The sequence below is a fragment of the Mustela nivalis genome (assembly GCF_964662115.1).
Source record: "Mustela nivalis genome assembly, chromosome: 5".
NCBI lineage: Eukaryota > Metazoa > Chordata > Mammalia > Carnivora > Mustelidae > Mustela > Mustela nivalis.
Window position 1 is genome coordinate 54,298,075 of NC_139024.1, and position 23,509 is coordinate 54,321,583.

Below are 23,509 nucleotides of genomic sequence, written 5' to 3' on the forward strand. Positions count from 1 at the left end.
TATGTTTAGTTCTGTAAGAAACTGCCAAACTGTCTTCCAAAGTGCCTGTGCTATTTTGCATTTCCACCGACGATGAACGAGAGTTCCTGTTGTTCCCCATGCTTGCCAGCCTTTGGTGTTGTCAGTGTTTTGGATTTAGGCCATTCTAATAGGTACGTGTAGTAGTATTTCCTTGTTGGTTCAGTTTGCCTTTCCTGGATGACCTACATCGTGGAGCATCTTTTCATGCGCTTATTTGCCATCTGCGTATCTTCTTTGGTGAGGTGTCTGTTAAGGTCTTATTCAGAGGTCTATTTTAAAATCAACTTCTTTGTTTACTTACTGTTGAATTTTAAGAGTTCTTTTTATATTTTGGATAATAGTTCTTCATCAGATATATTTTTGTATACATTTTCTCTCAGTTGATGGCTTGTCTTTTCACTCATTGGACAGTGTCTTTTGCAGAACAGAATTTTTTTTTTTTAAATTTTAGTGAAGTCCAGTTTATCAATTACTCTTTCATAGAGCATGCCTGTGGTGTTGTATCTAAAATGTCATTGCCAAACCAAGGTCGTCATCTATTTTGTCTTTCAGGAGTTTTGTAGTTTTGCATTTTGCATTTATTTTTGTTATCTACTTGAGTTAACTTTTGAAAAGGATATAAGATCTGTATCTAGATCCCCCCCCCCTTTTCTTGCCTATGGCTATCCAGTTTTCTAGCTGGTTTATTACTTCATCATAGTACTTAAGTCTCCATCTACCAAGCAGGCATCACAGAAGGTTGTTTTTCAAAATATTCTTTGGGGAAAAATTGGGAAGTTGGCTGTAGGGGAGGTATTCCACTAAACAATGTGTGAATGCACTGCACAGATTTCTCTCTGAGGTTTGCAATGTTCACAGCACATTATAAGTTCTGGTGAGTCCTAAAGCAAGGAAAATATACTAAGGGGTTATCTCAGTGTTTCTCAAACTTATTTCATTGGGCTATTCTTTTTTTTTTTTTTTTTACCCCAAATCCTGTTAATTTTTCAAGAATTAGTATTTCAAGACACACTTCAGGAAAAGCTCATTCAGTCTGTTATCCTTTTCTCTCCTTCAGTCTGTTATCCTTTCTCTCCTTCAGTCTCATTTCCTTAAGTAATTGTTTCCTTATTTATTCAGAGGCCATTGTGTACAGCAGACATCAGTATTGCTGGACTGTTAAGTACATATAAAAATAGCTATCCAAGATGGATGATATGTTTTGTCTGTGTTGACAGGGCTTAAAACACAGCCTAATCAATCAATCAATCAGCCAAAATTCTTGACATACTGAACACCAATGGCTAAAATTATGCTTGCAATCAAACGTAGTGAGACAGTCCTTGATAAGACCACAGTCTCAACATTCACACCCTACAAATATTGAATATTAGGAGTGCTTCACACAGTCATCATCCAGAGATACATGGGATGGCTGACATCCATTCAGTCATCTCATCAAATAATTCAACTGAGAGTTATGGAAAACAATTTGGAAACTATAAGTAGCTGCTGAATTGATGCATCACTGAGACCATCATTTTGGTATTGGTGGCTCTGAATGTCTGGTGTGAAAATTTGGGTAATCACAGTAGATTTAGGATACAGATTTGATATTAGTTAAATGCCTTTAGCTAGACTAAAATTTATCAGATGCTTAGAAAATTCAAATCCTTTTGCCTTTATTTAGTCTAGAGCTTCCAAAAATCTTGCTATTCTCCTCTTTGACTTTTTATCTAGATACACATAGTATTTCTGCACTAGTGTCCTGAATTGTGACCAGAAACTTGGATTACAGAAGCAGGAAGTAAAATATTAAAAAAAAAAACAAACCTGAGAAATAAATATGCAAAAAACAAAAACAAAAGCAAAAACCCCAAGGGAAACAAAAACCATAGCCATAGACAAACAAACAAAAACTCAAACAACCCCAAAACATGAAAAAATGAAAAAAAGAAAAGAAAGAAAGCAAAAACAAGGGACACCTGGGTGGTTCAATGGGTTAAGCCTCTGCCTTCGGCTCAGGTCATGATCCCGGGGTCCTGGAATCAAGCCCTGCATCGGGCTCTCTGCTCAGCAGGGAGTCTGCTTCTCCCATTCTCTCTCTCTGCCTGCCTCTCTGTCTACTTGTGACCTGCTTGTCAAATAAATAAATAAAATGTTAAAAAAAAAAAAAAAAAAAGAAAAGAAAAGCAACTGAGAGAAAAACGTGTAGCTTCTTAAGTGAAGACATTGAGTATTTTCCAAAAACAGAATTGTGTTTTTTTACCTTCATAGGAATTATCCAAATTTTATGGATAAAAACAAAACAAAACAAAACAAAAAAACCAACTTGACCCCAAAGAGAGAAGAGACTAAATTCTGTCATATGTAAACACCATTCTCTAGAAATAAATAACTCCATCCTGCAACTTAGTGAAATAACTGGATAAAAGTTCTTGTTCCCAAGAATTCTGAATAGCCAATAAAGATTATTTGTTTTAGCACATGCTGTGTTTTACAGGCAATTTCAGGACTGGATTTCCAACAAATGCTTTCCCTGGATAAAACTTTTATATTTAAGAAAATGTATGTTAAAAAAAAAAAAAAAAAAAGAAAATGTATGTTAAGGTTGAGACTTATTTCTAGCCACTTATAAGCCTCAGGATTCTGCAGATATAAGTTTAAATTGGCATTGTGTTTTTACCAGTTGCTTAACAGGATTTTGCTCGCTCAAACAGGCACATAAATAAAAATATATTTGAAGTGACTTGCGCTACATCATAGCTGGAAACAACAAAACATTTAAAAGGTCTTTTGTATAACATATTACGAGTTGCCAGCTGTTTTTCTGATCCATAGAGCAAATCCTGCACAGAAAGACTGCTGCCCAGAAGGCATGAGCTGACATTGATTTGAATCCACCAGCTCTCCCAGTGGATCAGATGGCATCTCAGCGCTGGAATCAGTATCACTATCACATACTCATCTGTCGTCTCATGGGACAAGAGCTGTAAGAAATATGAAAGGACACTGCTCCCGTTTGGAGATAGCTACATTTTATGTCTGTTAAACAACAACAACAACAACAGAAAACCACCATCTATAATGTGCATGTTAAACTGATACCTAGCTCTAAAAAATAGAACCCCTCCTCTTCTGTCCCCAATATTAAGAAACTCAGCAGCACAATACATTCCTTCTTCTTCCCGGCCCCGTTTTTAGCCTTCCTTGGGACTGAGCCAACCAAGTTCTTTTCAAGGCTGTTTGGAAGTGATTTGTCCTCTCAGAAACTCACACCCAAAGACATTTCAGAGCGGCTGCCGCCCGTACCTTGTGCCCATTTCTATCCTCGTGAGCGCGCCCACCATGAAGGGGACTTGGGAAATCCGAGTCAGAAATGTTTCTACAGTTTTATGTATTCTCCAGTTTCCAGGATGGGCCTTTAGTTTGAAAGACTGCAACCATTGTGGAGAAAGCAACTTCCAATTTTAACTCATTTTCTATTCCAAAATAAACTGGCTTCTTTTCACGAAAAGCAGTGTCACCCTTCTGAGTGGATTAGCCCTCTGCATGTTCACTTTTTCACCTGAAAGGCAGGATGTGGACTTTCAGGAAATGTTTGTGAAGCTCAGTAATTCAAACCAGCCCAACTTCAGCCAAGGTTACAGAAAAAGCACAAATCCCCACTCCAAATCACTTACATCCAGCCACCCATCCACCCATTCACCCAGCCAGCCAGCCAACCAGCCAGCCAACAAATATTTACTGATTACATGTTATGTACCTGAAGATACAGCCACAGATAAACAGACAGGACCTCTGCTGTCACAGAACACTTATGAAGGGAGGATGTGTTACCCTAAAACCACTGGGACTTCATGATCATCACTGCTGTTATTTCTTGAGGGTTTCTCTTAATTCTCTTCTTGGCTCAGTCCAGTCTCTGCCAGGAACACGTTCAGGGAAAACATCTTGGGCTTAAGAACATAAAATATATTTAGAGAAGCAAAGATGACATGGGGCCTCTGCAAAATAGCCTGCCGAAGATTCTTAAACAGATAAGAACCTTAATAGAAAAAGTCATAAATACATTTAACAGAGAATACTAAATATAGTGATGGAGGCATAGATGTTGTCTGCATGATGAATTGTTGGCCAAATATTTCATTCAGAAAAAAAGTGAAATCAATTCATGCAGCTCTTATAAAGAAAGATATCACTAAATGCAAAGCTTGTTTAGCAAAAAATAAATCCAATAGGCACAGCAGCAGAGCCTCTTGGGAATAACAGGTCATTAGAAGCTTTTAAGATTCTCATAACAGATGACATTCCCTTAGGTCCTTTTCAATCCCACCGTGGCCCTCATCGTTCCTTCTTTGGCTGCTGTTTAAGTCAGTAGGCTGCAGGATAATGTATCTTGACATCATAGCCTAAAATATCAGATCGGCTCAATTGTTATGCAAGTAATGCCTCTCTGCAAATGACGGCGGGGAGATGGGATGCTACCAAGTGAAGAGGAAAATGCGGGCCACGTCCACTCCCTGCTGCCTGTGGCTTAATCTGAAATAACATCTGTGAAAGAACATGTGACACTTCGATCCAACAATGCATTTGATGGGCAAAAGTATCTGTAATGAAATTTCTAGTACAAGGGAATCAGGACACTGTAGCATTTGCCTCTGCTTGCCCTGACCCTCACCACCCCACCCCCACCCAACTCTCCCAAGAAAGGGAGCTGGTTGGAATCAGCTCCACCTGGAAAGCAGCATTTTATAGCCCTCTCCCTCTTCCCCTCCCCCCACCAGTCATTAGGACTCCAAACCCAGGGATGGATTCTTCCTTGGGGGCAAAAGTGTTTAAATCCTCAAGAAGGCTACCAGAGAAATGCTCTGCCCTGTGCAACCTCAATTCAAAAAAAAAAAAAAAAAAAAAGAAGAAGAAGAAGAAAAATTAAAAAAAATAATTTTGTAATTACTATCTATGAATATTGATACTCTTGAGGTATGTTCTTTTTTTCTCCTTCTCCTTCATAAATTATCTTGGGGCATCAAAAACTGTATTTAAAGCGATTTGAAAATAATCACAGGAGTTGTCGGGCAACTGATTCATGCTGAGAGATAAAATGTAGATAAAAGGATGTCGGAGAAACAGATTCAGGGAATTATCTCCTGGATGTACCTACCCAGAGCATGCCTCTGTCTGCTTTTAAGGGTCTTTTCAGAATAAAAACAGTGGAAAAAAACCTATACGCATACGAAGGCAAAAATATAGGAGAATTCCTTGCAAGTTTCTCATATTTCCACCATTCCTCAGCATGCACTGCCAAGATGCCTCTGGGCTTGACAATGTGTCTATTATCAGCAACCCCTCCCTGTATATTAATAAGAAGATTCAGGCTGCTTAACTGCTGAATGAGGCTTAAATTAGTTACTGCCTTAACTTAGTTATAAGCCTCCGTTTTCGTACTCATCACGGCATAAGGTTTTAGAAGCACCTGCAGAAGCACGCATATGCAAGAAAGATTATTATCATTTTTGAAGGGAAAAGGGTAGAAAATGGGGTCTGATGACAATGCTTTGCTGCAGCCATTGTAGGAGGTGTAACTGAGGTACCATAAGAACATTGTGTAATTCTGTAGATACCACGTGTCGCAATGGTCCACCGCATCCCCAGTCCTACACCAGCTTGTTAAAAGGGCGCATGAGGGAGCTCCTTGAGAGGCTGTACTACCACGTCTTGTCTCAGGAAATAAATGGAATAAATGAATGAGGGAACTGTGGGTGTCATGGCGGTGCACAGCACACTTAATCACAGCTAGCAGAAGATGGAGCATAGTGAGGGAGGTTTTCTGGGCTAGTACATCCCTTCTGCTCTCATTCCATTCACCAGAACCCAGCACATGGGATCACAGTCCCTGTGCCAAAGAGGAAGTACAAATGGGTTCAGTGAACAGCCAGTCAGTCTCTGCGACAAGAACTCAAACACCCAGCCACTTGAAATGTCTGCCTGGCCCCTGGCTACAGCTCTGTAAGGTTCGCCACCTCTAGAGTATCTGCTGCCTTTCTTATGCTTCCAACATACAGTCTACATCTCTGAAGAATCCTGGCTTCTGGAAGAGTGGACAGTCTATCCAGCAGAATCCTGGATGGTCGGCTTTGAGTCAGATTTCTTTCCAGTCTACTCCATTCTTATCCCTAGTTCCGTTAAGGCATGCTTGGCTCCATCCTCCCAGTTCTAGGTCCTTGTTCTAATTTCAGTTCCAGTAGCAGGGTCACTGTATTGTTCATTTACCTAAATCCAGACATTAATTTCTGCCCAGTGCCTAGTTCCTCTGGGGTTGGGTCTGACCAGTCAAGGGCCTATCAGGAAACAGAAATCACCTAAAATAGTACAATGTGAGGAGCTGGACCCAGGTGCCATTTACAGAGGCAAAGGGAAGATGTGCAGAAAATGTAAGAAATAGTGAAGCAACCAGGGTTAGGTCAGAGGGGCTAAAAAGGAGTGGTAATAGGAATCAGTAGGAAAGTCCGTCCTATGGGAGGCTGAGAGCTACAGCTAGCTCAAGGTGGCCTCACAGGCAAGGGTCTGAGGGAACCAACACTCCTACATTACCCTTCTTCCACTCTCTGATCTCCTGCTGGTGATTCTCACTGGCAAAATGCCATAGCAAGCCACAGAGCAAGGGTTTCCTTTGATCATGTCTATGCAGGTTGGCCTCTGGGAGCCCAGAGCATGGTGAGAGCTAGAGGAATAAGTGGAAGCCACAGGTCACAGCAGCTCTGTGACTGCCCCTTTAGATCCCCCTTTTAAAGCCCAGCCCCCATGGCTGAATTCACTCTGCTAGCTACCACACTTTGGGACAGAGTACTGCCAACCTGCTGGGACCCCAGATGTCTCTCCCTAGGATCACCTGCCTATTTACCTGGGACTCCTCCTATTATCCAGTTAGAAGAACAGTTTGTGTGAGGCAAGTACACTTAATTTCTTAATTTCTGAGTCCATGATATTTGCTATCATGCAAATATCATGGACTCCGGAGTCAGAGAGACCTGGGTTCAAAACTCCTGCTTGTCATTTTTAGCTGCGTGACATTGATCAAGTTAGACTTTCCGAATTTCACTTGTAAAGTATGGCTGATGAGACCAATATCCCTAATTGGATGGATAGTGTCACCCCAAGAATCTGATGAGAATCTCGATGAAAGTAATTTATAAATTTTACAATATTATACAACATGAGGTAGTATCATGTAGCTCTTGAGGACACGGTAGGAGCCACCACAATCAAAACATGCAGATGCAACATATTTTAAGAATACATGGTAATTTAATTTCTTTACTAGATTTTATAGGGGAAATTTACTATTTTTCATTATTCTATTAGCAACCTTATTGACACAAATCCTGCATAGTATTTGTGTATATGGCTGGCTGTATTTTCCAGTATTTCTCTAGTCTGTCCTTCCTAATTTCCTTTCTAAACAGCTATGCCTACTTCTTTTTCCCAAACAGCATCATCTGAGTATAATGAAAATGAATCTTCCCAGGATCTAACCTGAACCATCAAATAGTGACACATATCACAATGATTAATGGGGACCCCAAGCTTGAACCACCATGTGCTTTTCCTAAGTCCACAGCTTTGTGTCAGCCCCCAGGTCAGAAGCTGCCCACAGAGAACCTGGTGTTCTAATATATAAAACTGTTCATCTCCAGCAAGAAGAGAATTCTTTTCTTAATTTTTGTGAGACCCAACTCACATCTCTACCGCTAAGGGAAGGGGAGTGGTATGCGGCATCAATGAGAGACAATGAGAGAGACCAGAAATTCCTACTTCAGGGTGCCTTTTTTTTTTTTTTTTTTTTTTTGCATTCAGTATGTATTTGGAGATGCCAAGAGCATTAGATCCTCATTTAAATTCTTTCTGAAATGGAGGAACATTTTTATGAACAGATATTTTTTAGAAATCCAAGTGCCTTCAAACTATCACCTTGCTGTGTTGCAAAGCATTCCCACCCAGCATCTCTGCATCCCAGGAACCGAGCAGGAGAAGCTCTGGACAATTATGCTGCCCATCATCTGCCAATACAGGACTAGAATAACCTTAAATTCTCACCCAGTCTTGCTTTACTGAGATGGCTGATTTTTTTAGCTGCTCTTTTTAGAGTGTATGACTATACCCGGGCCTCATACACCTGTTCCGCAGTCTGTCAATTGTCTTAGTTTATCTCTTGTTCTTTTCAGTTTTCATTTATTTATTTATCTGAGAAAGAGAGAGAGAGAGCATGCACACATGGGTGGCAGGGGCGGGGCAGAGGGAGAGGGAGAAGCAGGGTCTCCACTGAACAGGGAGCCAGATGTGGGGCTTGATCCCAGGACACTGGGATCATGACCTGAACCGAAGGAGAAACTTCGCCAACTGAGCCACCCAGGTTCCCCTGTTCTTTTCAGTTTTATAACATTATCGCCTGATCTGTAAGTAAAATTCCCTTTTCATAAGCTTCCTCTGGACTCAAACACACCATCTTCCTTATGCCCAACCACTTACTCCTCTTTGGCCTGTAACATGATGGCTTGCTTCCCCTTCTCCCCTTGGGTGCCCCCGTCATCCTCTTCCCTGCTCTCAGAATTGATTGTTCTTGGAATGTCCTTACCTTCCTCCCTCTCCTCCTTCCTTGTGAGGTGAATCTCCAGAGCCTCAGTTCTTGTTCCTTTGCCTTTTCCTCCCATATTTTCTACCACCACCATGACCTGGATGCTGCCTCTCCTGTTCCTCTGTCTCCACAGCTCACTAATCACTGGCAGTCCAGGGGGAACGCAGTGCCAACTGGAGGTTCTGCTGTTGTGGTGTTCTCCTAATTGGAGAGGTGCGGGGTCCTTCTATTGATAATCTTTTAACTAGAATAGAAAAGAACCTAAACTTACATTTAATGTACAATTTGAGAATACTCAATGTCCATAATGATTTATAAGTATATATAACTCAGCTATTGAATGAGTGGATTTGCTGTAGATGAAACTAAGTGACAACTGGACATTTGTTCACACCACTGTCTTCCAGCAAGCTCTTTGAATGATTCTTTGCATGCAGGTAAAATCTTAGCCAGGTGTGCTGGTTAACTTGATGTGCCAGTGTGACTGGGCTAAGGCATGCCCAGATAGCTGGTAAAACATTATTTCTGGGTGTCTCTACAAGGGTGTTTCTGAAAGAGACTAACATTTGATTCAGTAGATTGAGGAAAAAAGATGTGCCCTCATCAATATGGGGGGCATTATCTAATCCACTGGGGGCCTGAATGGAATAAAACTGTGGGAGAAAGGGCAAATCTCTTTCTCTTCTTCAGCTGGGGTGTCCATCTTTTCCTGTCGTTGGACATTAGAGCTTCTGGTTGTCAGGCCCTTGGACTCTGTGACTCATACCAGCATCCCCTTGGATTCTCAGGCCTTTCGACTTGGACTTAGTGACATTACTGGCTTTCCTGGTTCTCCAGTTGCAGATGGCAAGTCATGGGACTTCTTGGTCTCCATTAGCTCATAAGCCAATTCTTATGGTAAATCTTTTATCTCTGTGTGTGTATGTGTGTGTGTGTGTGAATATCATATGTATGTCATCATCTATCTTTGTCCTACTAGCTCGGTCCCTCTGGAAAACCCTAACTAATACATCAGCTCCCATACCTTCTTAGGGCACCTTTCTGGTATCGGTCAGAGGTCTCATCTAGCCATCTAGTACTTTCCCTCCCACCTCAGTCTGACTGTAGCTTAGCAGAATGAAACAGGGAGGGGGTGCAGTGAAGGTGTTCAGTTTCCCCTCTGCACTTTCACTCCTTTTTCAAGTTCCCTCTACTTCTTCCAGCTTGGATGTGGGAGAGAAGAACAAAAGGACCCAAGAGTTGCCTCCCTCATGCAGCCCCAGGGTGACCCTGATGAAAGTTAAGTTCTAGCACATCTACCTCTCTGCTCTTCAAGATCCTCAGGGGCTTCCCATCATGTTTAACATGAACTTCACCATCCTTGCTGTGGCCCACCAAGCCACGGTGATCTGGCCCCAATCACCTATGACCTCCTCTTCCAGTGTCCTCCTTCCCCTCTAGCTCACTCTGCTCCAGTCCTATTGGCCTCCCAGCTCTTCCTTGAACATGCCAGGAACCTTCCTTCTTCCATGACTTTGCAATGGCTAGTCCTTTTGCCTGGAATACTCTTCCCACAGACATCAACACAAGTCTTTCTCTGATGTCACCTCCTCAGAGGTGCCTTTCAGGAACCTCTTTCTCCAGAGCCCTTTTTATTTTCCGAATACCATATTACATACTTAGTAATTGTGCTTTTTATCTTTCAGTCCTATGTGTTGGAGAGGATGATGTACTCTAAAGCATAAATTCACAACACCTCATTGATGGGAAGTGAAGTAAGATATTATATTTGAACCAGATTTTCAATGAGATAAGCAAAATTGGGCCATTTATAAACATACTGTAAGCAAGTTGACCCATTTACCTTTGACAACAAATAATTTAATGGCCCTTGGACTCTGTGACTCATACCAGCATCCCCTTGGGGATGTTCAAATGTCTGTTTCCTCTACTTACCATACACATATTCCTCTCCAGGGTGTCACACACTGAACACATTAGAAGTAATCCTCTACCCTACCTCTTTTCTTAAATCTGTCTTCTCCTCTAAAATGTCTTTCCTCTTTTTCTCTGCCTATCCAAATACTACTTCATTGTTTTGTAGGCCTTTTCAAGGTTCCCCTTCTCTATGAATTAAGAAAAATGAACAAATATTCATGAAGCAAATACATACTATGTACCAATAAAAATAACAACAAATGGTTTTAACTTTCCTTATAACCCTATAAGGTAAGAATTACTAACCCAGTAAGTGCTCATTGGGATCCAAATGCAATCAGAAAACCCCAGATGCCACACATACTCCATGTGGCCAAAATGCTTCCAGAACTACTCCAACCCATCCTCTTCATTTCTTCTTTCTCGGAACCATATTCATATCAGATCCTCTTGAACTTGTCCCTTTCACTGTTGTTTAATTTTGTACACGTGCATGTCTTGTAGAGCACACAATTGAACTCCTTTGTGTTACCATGGAAGCTCCTCTTTAACACTGACGGGATGGGCAGAGCCCATGCAGGAAGCAGGGGAGGAGCAGTTGGTGAGCTGGAGGAGAGCTTTAAGTATTGAACTTTGACAAAATAGGGAGGTTTACAATGGAGAAAGTAATCCATAAATCCAGAAAACGCAGAGAAGATGAATTTGAAAAGAAATCAGAACTACCCACTGGATTTCTTAATTGGGAGCAATTATCATTTGTGATTTTTGTTAAAGTAAGTTGAGCCGGCTGTTGGAGAGTTCCTCACCAGAGTGAGGAAATTGAAGTAGCAAGCATAGAAGAATTCATCTTTCCAGAAATCTATCTTTGAAAAGTGAAGAGAAATTGCATAGCAATTTTAAGGAGAAAATTTTAAGGATAGGGCCCTATGAAGAAAGAAGGAAGGGAGGGAAAGAAGAAAAGATGCAGAGAACGAAGGATAAAAGGGAGCGGATCAGCATGTAGTGATATTTACGATAATAGGGTTTTGCTTATGTTTCTAAAATTCCATGAGATGTCTGCCCTGAGGGTATTATGATTTAGAATTATATTGAACATGTGACCTTTCAGTAGTTTATGTGCTCCCGAATCCCTCTGCCCTAACCTCTCCAATTAAAAAGGCTTGAATTATTTAAATTTTCCTAAAAATACCATATGCAATAGGATTTTCTTTTGTATGTTTAGTTTTGTGTTTTTTTTTTTTTCTTTTGCTCTTCATAAACCTTTAAAAAGGGAAAGTCGACATGGTGAAGCGGCTGACTTTGGTACCCAGTGCCTCGTGACAACTCAGGAACAAGGTCCCCAAATCTCAGGCCATCATGGCAAGCAAGTCTTCTGAGTAGTGCCAAAGACTGTGTGGACCATCATCTTTCCTAAGAATACCAAACACTGTCAGATGAGCAAGATGAGCTGAGGTGTAGAAGCAGATAATCTGCGACATTGTATAATTTACCAGTTGCCTTATTTGTAAAGTAATAGAGCTAAGAAACCAGGAGTACATACTGCAAGCCCACAGTCTATCACTTGGTATACACACCATGTGTTTATGGGCCCTTGAGGGATAGAAGCCAAGTTCTGATATCATTACCTCTTCAACATGGCAAAGGTTAAAGCGCTACACCTAATGTAACTTCAGAGTTTTATATTGCAAAGATGTTGGGGGTATGTTACTTAACGATCACTCTTTGATTTAAAGATACAAGCAGTTTGCTTAGGGCCCTGCCTTGGTCTCCAGCAGTCAGAGCTGCAGCAGTAAAACACAGGCAGTGACAGATGGTTATTAGCACAAGGAAACCTCCTCAAGGGCTCCGGCAAGCTCACAAGGTCCACACTTTGAACCCGAATCAGTGCATTCCCAAAGTTTAGAGGTTTCCAACACCAGAGGGCAAGGGGATTAATGGGAGACAATCAGGGAACAAAGGTCACAAAGCTGCAGGCAGCACAGTCCCAATTTATTAAACAGCCTCTAATTAGGATTGGTCTGGTGCAAATGTACAGGCAGAGCTCAATCAATAGTTCAAGCTGGAATTCTGTAACAAAGGGGGGGACGTGGGGGAGGCTGTGTTCCAGAAACCTTAGAAACCTTCAAACTCCTGGAAAAATAAAATGTGAGAGGGGGCATCTTTTTTGCCCAGTCTAATATATGAAATTCTATTTTTTTGCCTCAGTCTTCCAGCTTCTTGGGCATTTTCTATGTAAAGATATTGACAGTTTTTAATTTTTAAAAATTAACTCTAATTAAAACTTCTAAAAAAGGACCATGATAGGGACCTGAGAGTTGTCCTACTGGTTGTTGTACTAAAGCAAATGAGAACAGTGTGGCCAAGAACATATTGTATTCTTATTCCAAAGTGCTTCTAAATGCAGTCTCTTTAATATGTATGTGTTCATAGTATTTACACACACACACACACACACACACACACATAATTTCCTCTCCAATGATATGTTAAGAAGAGTAAGTCCCAATTGGAGAAATTAGAAATGGATATAAATCATTCTTGAAATAAAATACTAACACAGGAATCAAATGAGTAACCAGAAAGCCAGCCTTTAGTCGTTAATCTACTGTCTCACCACAGGAAGGCAGGTAACATCTTTTAAACGCAGGGCAGGTGCCAGGTGATTAATTAGGAAAGGTCTCCGAGAAATGTACAGAATAATGTCTCATGGAAATACTTTATATCTGCAAAGAAATAAAGGTGAATGTGTCTCATGCATCAAACAACAGAGCTGGACAGCTGGTGGAGAGGGTGGCGAGAAGCCAATGATGTAACTCAGTCAGGCATCCCCGGAAATGGTTGGGAAGCTTGTTGTCATTTCCTTTCTATCGAAGGGGATGGGAAGGAGGCTGTGGTTGAATCACATGCATACAAATCATTGTAACACAAAGTTGTATCTTCAAACTTTAAACAGGTATAAGATATATACCAACAGAACAGGAAACAATGGTAAGAAAAACACATAAAATTGCTATTGAATATTTAAGGCCCAATGACAAAATAAACAAATACAATGTTAGTTCCTTTCAATAAAAATATCATATATAAAGGCTAATCCACATGGGCTTAATACTGTAAGAGGGAAGGTGGCTTTCTTTTAAATATAATTTTTACGAGGCAAAGTTTTAAGAGGAAATCCCAATGTTTGAAATGCTTTCTTAATGGCCTGAATTCCACTTAACAAAGTTTGTCACTAACGAAGTCATCGACCAGAGGGCCTGGCAATAAATGTATCTACTCAATGGTCTTGAATGATCTGAGGATTCAGAGACTTGGAGCTTTTTAATCTTGTGCCCCAGGTATGATGGTGGTAATAGATGGACAGACTGCTCTGACTTCTGTGATTTGGAAGCTGCACCTGCTCCAGCCTCACTGCTGTGTGTCCTCTGGAGACCCCAGAATAAGAAAGATCCAGAGAGGTTCGGAGCCCAGTGATAACTAGCGGCGCAACACAACTTCTGATAGATTGAATGAATCTCCTTACTGGAGGCAGTGACCAGGGTATTTAGGAGCATGTTAAAGAAATCTGGCTGGTCAGTATTAAGAAGGAATCATCTGGAGAATTGTATAAAGGTGTAAAAATATCATAGCACTCTGTTCTTTGCAATATTTTTCTTAAAATAAGTCCAGAAGAACAATGATTAGACTGAGGTCAAGTAGACTGAGGTCAGACGTGGTGTACTCTGTCTACAAGCCTTCAAACAAAGCCTTTTGTGAACTAAAAAATGAATCTCTTCTCTGAAAAAACAAAGTTGAGGTTACTGAAGACTATGGGAAACTCATTTTCAAACAAACAAATACACAGAATGAAGTGGAACTGTATTGAATTCCTGCTATACAACTAAACTACTAAAATATCAGATGGCAGACAGTTAAAAAAAATTCCATATAAGGGATTTGAAGAATTGGTGATAAGCATAATTTTGATTTTCCCTGACTTCAGGACCTTTCTTAAAAATGGTTCCTCTTTGCTGTGCAGAAGCTTTTGATTTTGAAGTCCCAAAAGTTCATCTTCGCTTTTGTTTCCTTTGCCTTTGGAGACATATCTTGAAAGAAGTTGCTGTGGCTGATATCGAAGAGATTACTGCCTATGTTCTCCTCTAGGATTCTGATGGATTCCTGTCTCACATTGAAGTCTTTTATCCATTTTGAGTTTATTTTTGTGTACGGTGTAAGAAAATGGTCGTTTCATTCTTCTACATATAGCTGCCCAGTTTTCCCAGCACCATTTATTGAAGAGACTGTCTTCTTTCCACTGTATATTTTTTCCTGTTTTGTCTAAGATTATTTGACCATAGAGTTGAGGGTCCATATCTGGGCTCTCTACTCTGTTCCACTGGTCTATGTGTCTGTTTTATGCCAGTACCATGCTGTCTTGGTGATCACAGCTTTGTAGTAAAGCTTGAAATCAGGTAACGTGATGCCCCCAGTTTTATTTTTGTTTTTCAACATTTCCTTAGCGATTCGGGGTCTCTTCTGATTCCATACAAATTTTAGGATTATTTGCTCCAGCTCTTTGAAGAATACCGGTGGAATTTTGATCGGATTAGCAACAGTCAAGAAAATAAAGAGGCAACCCACAGAACGGGAGAAGATATTTGCAAATGACAGTACAGACAAAAGGTTGATATCCAGGATCTATAATGAACTCCTCAAACTCAACACACAAAAAACAGACAATCATATCAAAAAATGGGCAGAAGATATGGACAGACACTTCTCCAATAAAGACATACAAATGGCTATCAGACACATGAAAAAATGTTCATCATCACTAGCCATCAGGGAGATTTAAATTAAAACTACATTGAGGAGGGTATGTGCTTTGGTGAGTGCTGTGAAGTGTGTAAACCTGGTGATTCACAGACCTGTACCCCTGGGGATAAAAATATATTTTTATAAAAAATAAAAAATTAAAAAAAATATATTTTTATAAAAAATAAAAAATTAAAAAAAAAGAAAAAAAGAAAAAGAAGATTATATCATGTCATGAAAAAAAAAAAACTACATTGAGATATCACCTTACACCAGTTAGAATGGCCAAAATTATCAAGACAGGAAACAACATGTGTTGGAGAGGATGTGGAGAAAGGGGAACCCTCTTACACTGTTGGTGGGAATGCAAGTTGGTGAAGCCTCTTTGGAGAACAGTGTGGAGATTCCTCAAGAAATTAAAAATAGAACTTCCCTATGACCCTGCCATTGCACTCCTGGGTATTTAACCCAAAGATACAGATGTCGTGAAAAGAAGGGCCATCTGTACCCCAATGTTTATAGCAGCAATGGCCACAGTCGCCAAACTGTGGAAAGAACCAAGATGCCCTTCAACGGATGAATGGATAAGGAAGATGTGGTCCATATACATTATAGAGTATTATGCCTCCATCAGAAAGGACGAATACCCAACTTTTGTAGCAACATGGAAGGGACTGGAAGAGATTATGCTGAGTGAAATAAGTCAAGCAGAGAGAGTCAGTTATCATATGGTTTCACTTATTTGTGGAGCATAACAAAAAGCATGGAGGACATGGGGAGTTAGAGAGAAGGGGGTTGGGGTAAATTGGAAGGGGAGGTGAATCATGAGAGACTATGGACTCTGAAAAACAATTTGAGGGGTTTGAAGTGGTGGGGGGGTGGGAGGTCGGGGTACTAGGTGATGGGTATTATAGAGGGCACGGATTGCATGCAGCACTGGGTGTGGTGAAAAAATAATGATACTGTTATGCTGAAAATAAATAAATTTAAAAAAATGGTCCCTCTTTCGGGTCCCAAGTTTAAACAAGGGCCATTGCAGAATCTCTTAGGGTAAGGAGGTAACCTGGGGACAGTAGTGACCGGCCTTTTGGCTAAGAAAGATTTGCTGTAGGGTTTGTCCATGATGGTGGTTTAGCTCACACGGCACACAGGCTAATCCTTAATGGCAATGAAATAGGATGGCTCCAAGGCTAAGAAGGACCATAGGGGAAACAACTGCTATTGGAAAAATGGTAAGTGGGGGCATATTCTTTCTCTTATTTTACTCACTTTTTTGGGGCCTGTCAAGAAATACGATCTAAAAATCACTTTTTCTCTTCAGCTTAACTGAATTGTGTATCTTACTGCCCAGTGGCTTATGCAATAAATGTTACTAAAAAGACTAATTTAAGATCTGAATTTATTTTAATTAGTTTTTGTAATACTGCAGCAGATGTGAGTCTGCTTATATGCAACCTGTACTGGCTGAGAATCTCAATGAAGTCTCAAACATTTTATACTGATGGAGAAGACAGTTTCAAGTAATATGGACAGGAATAGGAAGTCAAAGGAAGGGGGAAAGAAGGAAGCAGGCTTGTGTGGTATTGGACATGTTCCCTGCACACACGCAGCCAGTTATGGTGGGGTTGTGGCGTGGTATTAATAACTGACAGCTGTTGTTAACTCCTATGGAAGAGTAGATAACCTTACGTGGAATCCATAGCCAGATCCTGGGCTGCAGAGTAATGAGTCCCCCTGGAATGAAAGCTTCGGCCCTCTTTGTTGTAACTATTGATCTACTGTAGAGGCCTGATGTGATTTAGATGAGGGAGGAAGAGATAATGGCATTGATTATTCTATTTGGGAAGCAGACTAAGACAGAACTAAGGTACAATACATGAACGGAAAAAAAACCCACTCAATCATTCCTTGTCTTTTCTTTGCAGTCCAAGGCAACACAAGTTGTCATAGTGACAGGGGAATACATCTTGATAAACAAGTAGCTTTGAATTTCAGGGACAATTTGGTGTGACAAAACCCTAACATTGCTTTTGCTGTCCTAGCTTTTGGGGGACCATGGTTGACAGTCCAGTCAAAGCCCTGGATAGTGGCTTACCACTGAGGGGTGAGCTTGAGGGACCAAGTGCTCACTCAGGGAGAAGAGTCTTCCCCAGTGGAGGTCATAATTTTTCACTTCATTAGGTAAAAATATCTTTGATTCAAAACTGGACTGTGTCATGTAATGAATGTAGTGGGGCTGACTTAGACCATTCATCATTGGTCAGTTTCTCAGCTGGAGATGGAAGGGCTGAGGGGTGGTAGATTTTACCCCGAGGGGATATTTGGTCATGTCTGGAGACAGTCTGAATTGTCTGGATTGAGAGTGGAGGTACTACTTTAATCTGGTGGGTAGGTCCCAGGGATGGTGTAAAACATCATACAATGCACAACAGCCTGATGCAACAAAGGATTATCCAGCCCAAATTGTCAGTACTGTCAACATTAAGAAACCTTGGTCTAGTCTATTTTGTAACAGGGTTACCTAGAATTTGTTTAGAATTGTTCACCAAAAAGCAGCTCAAATGCCTAATAGATTGCCTTGGAACAAGAATCCAAGAGAAAAACACAAATGAAAATGAAAAGCACAAACAAAATGAAAAGTATGGTTGCTGTGTTTTTTGCCTGGGTCTTATCCCTGTTATCTGCTTAAAAGCTATTTCAACTACAGCATATCACTGTTAAGCATCCCCGCTTCCCCCCACTCCTGTTTAATCCCAGCCACTGCATTCTGGGGAGAAAATGAAGAGGTAGAATAATGTCCCTGACTTCCAGTGGGTTAATATTGTAGGCCTGTAAATAATAGAATGGGGTAGATTTAGAATGTCTTTCCTGTGACAAAGAACAGGAGGGACAGGAGAGGAATTGTGTCATGATGTTCTGGAATTCAGAGTCAGAAAGAATGAAGATCTTATCTGTTGTAAGAAGCCAGTGTGGAGTCTAGCAGTTATGAGCTCAGACTTGTCAGGTGGATAGAGTTGGTGGTATTGCATAAAGTGGTAGGATTCTGAAGCAAGCTAAAACTCTCTTGAATGCTCATTTCTCACCTGTGAAGTGGGCTTACTTGTATCTTCCTCACACACTTATGAAGACTTTGTGGTATACTGCAGTTATTTTTAGCTTTCATGACCTTTTTCGCAGAAGAGAAGACCGCAGGTCAGCAGCATGGATTAGAGGTAAACAACAAGTCCAGGGATGTCTGGGTGGCTCTGTTGGTGAAGTGTCTGACTCTTGATTTCAGCTCAGGTCATGATCTTAGGGTTGTGGGATCAAACCTTTTGTCAGGCTCTTCATTCAGTGGGGAGTCATCATTCAATGGAGATTCTCTTTCTCCTTCTACCTCTGCCCCTCCTTTCTCTCCAGTCACATGAGCACTCTCTCTCAAATAAATACGTTTTTTTAAAGGTAAACAATACCAAAGGACTAACGGACACATGAAAAGGTGCTCGACATCCCTTGGCATCAGGGAAATAAAAATCAAAACCACATCAGTCAGAAAGGCTCAAATTAACAAGTCAGGAAATGACAGATGTTGGCGAGCATGTGGAAAAAGAGGAGCCATCCTACATTGTTGGTGGGAATGCAAGCTCGTGCAGCCACTCTGGAAAACAGTACGGATGTTCCTCAAAAAGTTGAAAATAGAGCTACCCTATGACCCAGCAATCACACTATGGAAGAGCCCAGACGTCCATTAACAGATAAATGAATAAAGAAGATGTGAGATACATACACACACACACACACACACACACACGAATATTATGTAGCCATCAAAAAAATTGAAATCTTGCTATTTGCAACAACATGGTTGAAACCAGAGGGTACTATGGTAGGTGAAATAAGTCAGAAAAGACAAGTATCATGATCTCATTGATATGTGGAATTTAAGAAATAAGGCAGAGGATCATAGGGAAGAGAAGAAAAAATTAAACAAGGCAAAACCAGAGGGAGACAAACCATAAGAGACTCTTAATCTTAGGAAACAAATTGAGGGTTGCTGGAGGGAAGGTGGGGGTGGGGAGTCTGGGTGCTGGACACTGGGGAGGTTAGGTGTTGTGGTGAGCACTGTGTGTTGTGTGAGACTGATGAATCACAGACCAGTATCCATGAAACAAATAACACATTACATGTTAATAATAAAAATAAAATAAAATCATTCAGTAGCTTCACGGTAAAATAAATAAATAAATAAATGGTAAACAACAAGTTTGAAAAAGCCAGAGGTATACCTGAAATCTGGCCTAAGGTCAGAGTTCTGCCCATAACATGGGCCATACAATTCTCTCCTTTGATTCCGCTGAGCACTCCTATTGCATTAACACTGGATGCATATCAGCCTCCATCACACACCAGGTACTATTCTGGTTACTAGAGACACAAACACAAGTAAGACAAAAGCACTAGAATCATGGTATGGGTTGGGCAGATTTAAAGCTGAGATGGTCTTTGAACTGGCACTGAATAGTGAAGAAAGTTCAGATGGGGCAGAGCAGAGAAGCCCCAGAGACTCTAGAAGCAGTAAAGGATAGTGTTTGGGATCTGCTGGTAGTTGAGCAAAGAATTGCAGGATTCAATAGGATGTTACATAGTCTGTCTTTTATGAGTGGGAATACTTTATGCTGATCTAAAACTTCAGTTTACAAAGCATTCCCACATGCTCTGCCACCACTGCTACTACATCATGATGAAATGAACCTTTATTGAGGACTTACTATGTACCAGGAGCTAAGGTGAGCATTTTACAAGAACCAGCTTGTGTATTTTAAACAAGCAAATGCAGTCTATCAGGAAGATGCTACTATCAATGTGAGGAAGGAAATTATTAATTTATTTATTAATTATGAAGAAACTTAAAGGGGATTTAGTGCCAAAAACTTTTACACCAAAATTTACATACTAGTTAATAGCATGTTTTGAATAAAACAGGCATCTTTGACTCCATGTCCAATGCTGTCTTAATTAACAGTTACATATATGTCTCACATTTCCCTTTCTTCCTTATATGTTCATTCCTTTCAAGATTCTAAATTCTCTAAGGGCGAGGGCTATCTGTCATTGTGTGTCCTTGCAGTTTGGGTAGGGGTCAGAGATAGGGATCAAGAATTAGGTGTCTAGAGCAGAATCAAGATTTAGGAAATATTGGTGAAATTTAATAAAGATTTAGTCCTGGGAATTATCTCAAGGGAGTACTCTCCTTTAAAAGGTATTGGTAAAAATGGAATGATCCTGGGTATGAAAGAAGCAGCTCAATTTGAAAAAGTGTGATGATTGTAGTGTTTATCAGTGGGAGAATTAATAGAGAGAACTCTGAATATTACCTTATCTGGCCAACCTAGGCTGTTTGCTTAGGTTCAGGCTATATGTGTAAGATTCCAATGAGTTTTCATCAGCACATGTGTCCCCAGCGAGTCTTTGAAAGAATGAAAACTTTTCTAAGTACTAAGCTTTGCTTGCTGGGAAGTAAGAGAAGTTACTTCAATAATGCTGCCAGTAGTTCAGTAAGGATTGAAGTAAAGAGTTGAAGCTTCCCCATCCTGGTGCCCATTAGCCTAGTGGGCCTCTAGATATGTGCAAGTGTCTGAAAACTCACAGAGCAGGTGGCAACAACAGGGATTTTTTTTTCTCTTAGAACTGTTTTTTTTAAGATGAGGGTTCAAATAAATTTTAATACTTGAAAATTATAAACACTTAAAGATCACACACTGATTATGATATTATGATCTAACATTTTGATTTCAGGGACTTGCATCAGGATCTTGGGTTCTTGATGAGAGGGGTTGAAGATGTGTACATATAGGAGGGTTGTGAATGACTGGCTAGAGACAGGATGTAGTAGATCATATTTTCCAAGATGGCCACATCAAGGTCTTTCATCCTACATACTCTTCTTATAATTTGATATCTACATGCTTCCTATCAAGAAGTGGAGTTAACGTTCCCTTGGAATTTGAGCAGGCCTGGGACTAGAGAGGAAGTGATGTAATTCCTGAGGCAAGGTCGTAAAAGAAGATAGAGCTTCAACATGGTCTCTCTTGGGATACTTGCTCTGGGAACCCAGCTGCTATGCTGTGAGGAAGCAGAGGCCACCTGCAGGTGTTCTGGCTGAAAGCCGCAATTAAGAGCTCAACAGACAGTCACCATCAATTGCCAGGCACATCAGTCCTTTGAGGTGACTTCAGTTCTAGCCACTGACTGCAATTGCATGAGAGACCCCATGTGAAACCCTTAGCTGAACCCAATCAACCCCAGGACCATAAGAGATAATACTGTTATAGCCACTTAGTTTGGGGATGATGTGTTACACAGCAATAAGTAATTGGAACAACTAGTTCACTCACTTCCTGTACTATGTTCACTTTTATAGATTAAACATTTTTATGCTTTTGTTATATATAGCATACATACATTACACGTGAGAAAAAGCCAGTGATATGATATATAAAACCTTTAAAAAGGTTTGCTAAACTCTTTAGGCTTTATATATATGTGTGTATATATATACATACATATGTATATGTGTGCGTGTTATATAAATATAATCATAAATATAATCATATATATAATCATATATATGTGTACATATATATATATATATATATATATATATAGAGAGAGAGAGAGAGAGAGAGCATGCAAATGGATCTGAAAGCATAATTCAGACAGTTCCAAATCCTACATCATAATTTCTCAAATTTAATTTAGAACTTTGCATTTCTGCTGACATTCTTGTTTCTTGTTTTTGCTGAAATTGGTTTTTAATGATAATCTTACTGCTTGTGGGCATTTAAACTATGAATTCTGAGATTAGCAGTAGAAGTTGAGTTAGAGAGATCTCATCATATTCAGATAGCTGAATAGCCAAGCAAATCACTCTGTGAACTGTCACCCTTACGGCTGATAAATATCTTTAATCCTATTCAAATATATTCTACTTCCAAGGCAATCCATAATATGGTTCCCCCCCCACCATCAATTCTATTTGTGCAGGTTGCCAAAAAACCCCAAATTATTCTCCCTCCTTTAGATACATTATCAGAATATATCAGTAATATATCAAAGGTGTACTTGACCCAGGTTCCTACCTCCTTTCAATGGAGTAGGTTAAAAAAAATACCTTTACTTATATGGTATGAAGACACAGGCAAAATCATATATAGGGTCAATACATCCTGTGAACTGGATTCAGAGGAAAGACTTCTCTCTCTCTAAATTGAGTTCAATCACCTATATAGGGCAAGTGAAAGAGAAATAACAAAGAGAATGGTCTGATGTTGGCATAAAGCTGAGGCCAGTTAATTGAGTATTAGTTGATGGTACTGGGTCCAGATTGCTAATGGTATATAGTATAGCCATATCCTGACTCCTGGAAAGAATTTTCAAGATTCCAATGATAATTTAACCCTGCAGACTAAGTCCTCAGACATTTCCATTGGCTTCCTGTCTAATTGCTCTACAGTTAAAAAATAACACTCAAATAAAAAGAAAATACACCCACACAAGAGCTCAACAGTAGTTAACTCTGAGTAAGGCATATGCTGAGCTCCTAGCCCTTGGAGTTACAGATGAAATTCAATTCCTGCTCTAAAGCTCAACATATAGATGTATTATATTAATTTGCTAGAGTTGTTGTAACAAAGTACCACAGACTTGGCTTAAACATCAGAAATATATTGTCTCAAGTCCAAGATCAAAGTGCAACAAAGCATTTTGGTTGACCAAACTTTATCCAAGCTTCTCAAATGTCTCCTAGCCCATCTGTGCACTTCCTTGTAAAATGTAGTTTTAGCAAGAATCCTGCTAGGCACTTCATCTTCAGCCTTGATATCTGATCAGGTTCCTCACGTTCCATCATCCCCTGGTTGATAGATATCTAACTCTGGCCTGTCTTCAGCAAAAACACAAACACAAACACAAATAAAAACAAAAAACTCCCCCCCCCCCCAAAACCCCCCAAATCCATTAAGTTTATTTAGCCAGAACCTCATCCTTACTCTTAAAGTTCCCTCTTGGTAATTTTCCATCCACCAATCACCATCCTGCATCTTGGCTGTAAATTTCCACTTGCTCATGTTGTGTTTGGAGTTGAGCCCAAACTCTCTCCACTGTAAAATCCCACCACACTAGTCT

At 40.2% G+C, this 23,509-nt stretch overlaps 1 protein-coding gene and 1 long non-coding RNA gene across 5 annotated transcripts in view; one reads left to right on the forward strand and one right to left on the reverse strand.

The window, feature by feature from the left end:
* Positions 1 to 23,509, reverse strand: part of LOC309864645 (sterile alpha motif domain-containing protein 5) — a 909,922-nt gene that overhangs the window by 377,410 nt on the left and 509,003 nt on the right. The gene's annotated exons all lie outside the window — the stretch shown is intronic.
* LOC309864658 overlaps positions 18,319 to 23,509 on the forward strand; it is a 35,575-nt gene continuing 30,384 nt past the window's right edge. The window contains exon 1 of the long non-coding RNA XR_014311674.1: positions 18,319 to 18,558. This is a non-coding gene — a long non-coding RNA (uncharacterized lncRNA). The remainder of the gene's footprint in view (positions 18,559 to 23,509) is intronic.